The 7,083-nt window shown below is 42.1% G+C and overlaps 1 non-coding gene across 1 annotated transcript; it reads right to left on the minus strand.

The window, feature by feature from the left end:
• Positions 1 to 3,443: 3,443 nt before the first annotated feature.
• Positions 3,444 to 3,608, minus strand: LOC143728785 (U1 spliceosomal RNA). The gene has a single exon (XR_013199897.1). It is a non-coding gene; the product is annotated as a U1 spliceosomal RNA (small nuclear RNA).
• Between the last annotated feature and the right edge of the window lie 3,475 nt (positions 3,609 to 7,083).

The raw sequence follows: 7,083 nt of genomic DNA on the forward strand, positions 1-7,083 counted from the left end.
TGCCCGTGGGACGGAGTGATACGCATTTCTTATTGTGGTGTAACAGTGGTCCAGTATATTACTGTCTCTGGTGGGACATGTAACGTGCTGTCTGTATTTTGGTAGTTCACGGGAAAGATTTGCTTTGTTAAAATCCCCAAGAATGATTAAAAGAGAGTCTGGGTACCTTTGTTCCGTTTCAGATATTTGTTCAGCCAGCTGTTGTAGCGCCGCGCTCACGCACGCGTCTGGAGGGATGTAAACATTCACGAGAATGAAAGAGGAAAATTCCCGAGGCGAGTAGAAGGGTTTACAGTTTATGAAATGTGCCTCTAAATCAGGAGAGCACACCTTCTTCAGTGTTGTTACATCTGAACACCAACTTTCGTTAATGTAGAAACACAATCCACCACCTCTCGTTTTCCCCGTTAGCTCCGCGATGCGATCCGCTCGGAACAGCTGGAAGCCCGGCAGATGTATTGCGTTGTCCGGTATGGCTTCACTCAGCCAGGTTTCAGTGAAGCACAAAGCAGCAGAGTTTAAAAAATCCTTGTTAGTGTGGGTGAGGAGAAGAAGTTCATCCGACAGAGAGCAGAGAGACAGACAGAGACAAAGACAAACAACATAGAGACATACAGACAAACAATAGAGACAGAGAAAAGCAACATAGAGACAGAGACAAACAACAGAGAGACAGACAGAGACAAAGACAAATAACATAGAGACAGACAGACAAACAATAGAGACAGACAGAGAGACAGAGACAAACAACAGAGAGATAGACAGACAAATGACAGAGAGTCCAAATTGTGGAGGGAACTGGGGAGGTGGAGATGGCGGAGAAAACACAGGCTTACTTGCTGCTAGAGTGCGCTGACAGGGGAAAGCTTCCCCCTCGTGGTTTTCAGGCTCCTCAAATGTCATCACTTCATGTGCATGTTGCACAGGGGCAGCTGGAAGTGTGTACATTGCAGGGAGAGGCTCCTTGGCCAGGTGCAGCTGTTTGGGAAGTACAGTGCCTTGCAGCAGCATGTCCCTGTCCTTCCTTTTATCCCTCCTAAGCAGCCTACAAGACAAACATTCATTATTTTATACATGTAAGCCTATCCTCCCTCTCTAAGGTTATTACATACTTTCTAACAAGAATGCAGGTGGAGGTTTTTCTTGAGGTTAAATCTTTATATACTGTCTTAACTGTATGGGAAAGGTAAATGAAATAACACATACCATGAAGAGACTGTGGTGTTAACCGACACCAGAACCAGGTTTGTCTGGTCCAGGACAACCCTGATGTCCTCCAGCAGCTGTCTGATGTGGCTGTAGACGCTGACAATGGACAGAGGGATGGGCATGGTTTTCCCCTTTGTGTCCTTTGGCCTGTTGCGTGACTGCTCAAACTCTTTGGCAAGTCTGAGGCAAACACACTCACTGACCCTGTATACTTCGGGGTCCTGGGCTGCTTGGCCCGTGAGTCATGTATAGTCTGTGAGAGAGAAGGATGATATGATCTGGACTGTGAACAAGGATGTAAAGTGATGAACCACCAAGTTACAATGTCAATAGGGATTGCAATAAAATAATTTACACTTAATAAATACTTTTCACAGTGACACGTGCTGTCTCTTAATCAATGATTTGTATTGAACCAAAATGATAGCAAATTGTGGTCAAGCACCTCTCTGCCGCCTGCTGTCCAGGAGCAGAGCCACTCGGCTTCCTGGGTGCTCTCCACGGTCCTCCTGACGCACATGCTTTTTTCTTAGCCTTCTGGGTGTACCCAAACGGTGAAAGAGACATCCATATGCTTCATTCATTCCATGGAATGTATGTTTAATTTTGGTGTACAAAATAATTAATATTTTATACTTTGAAGGTTTCTGGTCCATGGCACGGAGAGCTGTGTACAGGTGGACTATGTCCGCCTCCTCCTTGGCTGACAAGGCGGTGATGGCACGATTCAAGCCAATTAGGTAGGCTGCAAGAGCATCAACTGCCTCCCATCCCACAACGCCCCTCGAGTCGCATTGGCTGGTCTGAAAAGTGATAAGTGAAGAAAAAAAAAAACAAGCAAATAAATGTAAACTCTTGTTTCTAATATGTGAGTAATGCTGATTTTACATTCATGTATGTTATTAAAATGTAACCACATTAACTGCAGTTAAATATTGTGTTTTTGAGTAAGGTGTTACAGAAAGTGTTATTGACCTCTGTGACAAGGGGTCCGGGTTCAGTGTCACCCGCCACAGCACTTGGGGGATCACCAGCCCCTATCTCAGCTGACTGGCAGACAATGTCAAGCATGCTGGTGGTGTCATCTGGCTCATCCTCCTCCTCAAGCACCTGCGAGGGGATTTCAGAGACCTTTAATGGAGCCAGCAGGTCACCTCTGTTGGTCTGGGCCAATAAATATTCCACTGCTATGCGCTCGCCTGTAACCAGTATAAACACAAAGATGAAGAAAGGACATTCATACACACATCCATCTCCTGCATGAATAGCACAATCTTTGCACCCAAGAAATGCATGTCCTCTGAGTAGGGGGGTGCCTAACAAAAAGAGGAGGAGGGCATGTAATACTCTGGTCAACCAGTGTTGCTCTGAGATCTCTCTTACCAGTAGGTTTTCCGGGTGGGGTGATCTCTGGCACCAGAGCACAACCATGGACGCGCTGGCTTAAGTTATTAAGGTGGGACATCAAGCGAACATCAAAGCTTCTTAGGGTTGAGGCCCCCTCCACATCTACTGCCTCCTTGGCCCGGCCCATGTTCCATCTTGATGCCCCCTCCAGCATGTACATTTGCATGTGTACAGCATTGCACTGCCAGCCTAAGAAACAAAATACTCTGTTTTTGTTCATTATTATCAACCATTATTGTAAAGTGAATACATATGAATACCCCTCAGTGGTAATTGTGTTATTTTGAATAATTACAACACATAACAGAAAATAACATTTGAAAAAATTGTGGGCATTTTAAAGGAATCCCCCACATCCTCATTGGTGCCCAGATGAACATCCTCTGCCGGTAGTACCACCCAGGCTCAGGAGGAGATGGTTTGGGCTCCAGTGAGGGGTGAAACCAGCAGGCTTGGATTTTTGGTTTCAGCTGGCCTGTAGGCTCATATAGGCATTTGGCAATCCACACCTGATCTGCTTCCTGGACTACTCTCCGAAACTGCTCAGGAAGAAAACCTTTCCAATTGTTTGAAGTTGGTTTTGGTTTTGAAGTTGGTAAAGTTGCAGTGTGGTGTGGCATGGCAGAGCTACTTAACGGAGGGAGCAGAGATGGCGTTGTCTGTGATGGTAGCACTTTTGTGGTGGTAGTGCTTTTGTAGTGCTTTGGTGGTGGCTTTTGCGGTGATGGCATTATGAATGCTGCATAGTGAACCAGTTGGATATGGTTCAAAAGACCAACAGTACCCTGCACCTTGGCCCCACAGGTGTCACACATCTCCTCCGTGTGGTGGTAGTATTCATAGAATACCACCCAATCACGTTTCCAATCAATTGCACTCCTGTCCTGCGCAGAGCCATCCGCAGGGATCAGCACAACCGGAGTGCAATGGCCGAGCCTCGCCCTGGGTGAACCACCTTCCTGATCATGGTGTCTCCCCTGCCAGGTAAGTAAGCTATGTATTGCTCATGGTTCATGTTAGTTAGCCTAATGCATAAACTAATGTTAACAAATCAAACCACATTTACCCAGAACACCTCTTAAAACGAGAATGTAAATGAGCTTACCCAATTTATTTTTAGTAGAAGTGGTTAGGAAGATTTAACCTTAATAAACTACAGTATTTTCAGGTTATTTATATGACAATGTCAAGAAAACTTACCCCCAGAAAAAAAAAGTGCAAAGCAAGTTGTTGTTAGCTAGCCTCTGATTGTGTTTTATTGTATATGGTAGAAAATTTGACTATTAGTTAAAATAAACTTTTTAATGCTACTTTTTTTATTAAAATTTTTGATATTGATATTATATACCAAAATAATTATTAGGTTTAGCAAAGAAGGATTTTATCTTACAAAGCTATGAAATCCAAAGGTAAAATCACAGCTTTAAAAATAAATAAATAAAACAAGGGCAAGAAAGGATGACGTGTGTCGGCCACCACCGAAAACCAGTACATTTTGGTTAAACATGGAGAGAGTGCCAAGCACAAAAAATGCAGGGACAAGTGTGTGGAAAACAAATCAGGTTCGATTATTAAGGCTTTTAATCACCAGAATTCTGCCGGTCGTTCCAGTCTACTGGTAGAGCTAAATGTCAAATTTGGTGGGTGCTCCTAAATTTTTGCTGGTGCTCCTAACTTTTTGGAGTTGGGAGCACCAGTGCTAGCTACTGTAGGATTACAAATTTATTTAAATGTTTTAATTTAGGTTCAACAGTATTTTAACTGAGAAAGTGCACACACTGTTTTCCATTTTTGAGGCAATCAAGGTTTTGGACATTAACCTCTTGTCACATCTCAAAGGTCAGCTGGGCCTTTTGTTGATCTAATCAGGCTGATTGGATTAGCATCTCAAGGCTCTGATTTACACTGTTACCTGATGAAATCAGGTAACCAGCTGAATCATGTACTTTCCTTTACATGTTTTGTTCAAGAGTCCCCTCCTCTATGAAATTAATCCAACCCCCTTGAAAGGGTATATGAACTAATTGTATACTGCCTTAGTTAGACTTGATTGAGATGACTACAGCGACGAAATAAAGAACTTATACCTCAACAATCTCCTGGTCTGCAACTCTATCTTTTCTACACTTGAGAAGAAAAAGTTCACAACACTACCAAGTAAAAAAAGTTAATTTCAAGCTCTGGAAGTGGTTCTCTGAGGAACCACACAGGTTTCCTGTGGAATTATTATACAGTATAGACGGTTTTATTGGACGCACGCGCGTTGCCAGGGTTACGTGCTGGCCCGAAGTTAACTTCCGGTCTGTTTGTTTATCGGTAACAAAGTAACGTTACTTCTATACTCTTTGTCGGTAATATGGCGCCGACTACAAACGCAGTTAAAATTAAGGTGATGACTAGACTGAAGTTGGGCTCAGGTTGTTGTGCTGTGGGATGCAACCTGACCTCTGGAACAAATACCTTATCGAAAATAAAAATGTTTCGGATTCCTAAAAACGAAGGGAGACGGCGAGCATGGATCACCGCTGTGCGAAGAGAGGCTTGGCAGCCAGGCAAGAATTCAAGGATCTGTAGCACTCACTTCGTTACAGGTAAAAAACTCATGATAAGCAACAGATAATAGCTAGCTGACCAGTAACAAACCTGCAATAGTTATGTATTAACTAAATTGATTACTACACACGTAGCTAACATTGTATACATTAATTTTACACAGCAACGACAATGTTGTAGTTGATACGCTTTAGCTATGATTTAAACTAGCGTTATGATACCTGATATCTATCAAACATAAGAGCCACAATGTTTTTCCATCAATGCTTTACAAATAACCTACATACATTTACAAATAACAGTCGCCTTAGGCTTGTTCCCTGGGGACATAAATACAATAATGCTGAATAAAGCTCTTGTAATGAAGCTTTAAATGAAGTACTAAATATGGACTTTTACTACATTTTCACTGATATATTTTATCTGTAAAGCAGCTTTAAAACAATGTGCATTGTGAAATAAATTTGACTTTGACCTAATTTCATTGTACTAGTAGGGTACTAATATTTTTTTAATCAATAAGTTTTAATCAATATCATAGAAATGCACATGAAACCCGAAAAGTTATGGATTATGCAAATCATGCATGTATGATGCTTAGCAAGGTGCAATACTGTCAACACACATTGTTTGTCTTTATTTTAGGTGCGCCATCAGTGGACCCATGCCATCCAGATTATGTTCCATCAATTTTCGCTCATAAAAACACCATTGATGGTTCACAGAAGTTGGAGCGATACCAGAGGAGACAGAGGAGACCATCTGTGGTTGAGTCTATGGATTCACCTTCCTTAGAGGTCACCCATGCTGACCCTGAAGAAGGATGCACTGCTGTGGGTACAGATCTGTCAATGGCAGATATTGACCAGCTACAAAATGAAAATGTTGAATTAAAAATAAAAATGGCTTCACTGGAGAAGAAACTGGAATCTCAAGAAAAACGACTACAAGATCATATGTTTGGCAGTCCGTCCGATTTTATTTTAAATGATGACAAGCACACTCATTTTTACACTGGTCTACCATCTGCTTCTGTGTTCTTCACCCTCCTCACTTACCTGACAACAACATGGAACGCATCATCAACCATACTTACCCTTCCTGAGCAGTTTCTTGTGGTCCTGATGAAGCTTCGTCTAGGCTTAACTCATCAAGACCTCGCTTTTCGCTTCAGAGTGAGTAGTGGAACTGTCTCAAACATCTTTCATGAATGGCTCGATGTAATGGCTAAAGAGTTACAATGCCTTGTCCGGTGGCCATCCAGGAAAGATATCAGAAGAAATCTCCCCACCCTCTTCAAGACTACAGGTTTCCAACAAGTTAGATGTATAATAGACTGTACTGAAGTGTTAATTGAGAGGCCAACTAGTTTGCAAACACGGGCAGTCACATACTCCCACTACAAATCACATAATACTTTGAAGTTCCTTGTTGGTATTAGTCCAACAGGAGCTATTACATTTTTATCAAAAGTCTGGGGTGGTCGTGCTAGTGACAAGGTTATAACAAAAAATTCAGGGTTAATTGACCTTCTTGAACAAGGAGACCATGTAATGGCTGATCGAGGCTTCAATTTTCCTGAATATTTTGCCACCAAATGTGTTCGTCTTCTTGTACCAGCATCTACAAAGGGAAGAAAACAATTGACAGGATTAGAGGTGACACTCTAGAAAAATGTCCCGAGTGAGAATCCACGTGGAAAGGGCCATAGGAAAACTGAAGACATTCAGAATTCTGCGGAACACCCTGCCAGTCAGTATGGTCAAACGGAGAAATGATAACAGTCTTTGCACAATAGATAAAATATTAATTGTTTGTGCAGCACTTTCAAATCTGGGGAAACCACTTGTACCAAAATAAAGCAGGACTTAACCACAACTTAAAGGGATAGTTCACCTATAAAAACACTCATGT

The sequence above is a fragment of the Siphateles boraxobius genome, unplaced genomic scaffold (genome assembly GCF_051911475.1).
Source record: "Siphateles boraxobius isolate OS27281-9 unplaced genomic scaffold, OSU_SipBor_1 12, whole genome shotgun sequence".
NCBI lineage: Eukaryota > Metazoa > Chordata > Actinopteri > Cypriniformes > Leuciscidae > Siphateles > Siphateles boraxobius.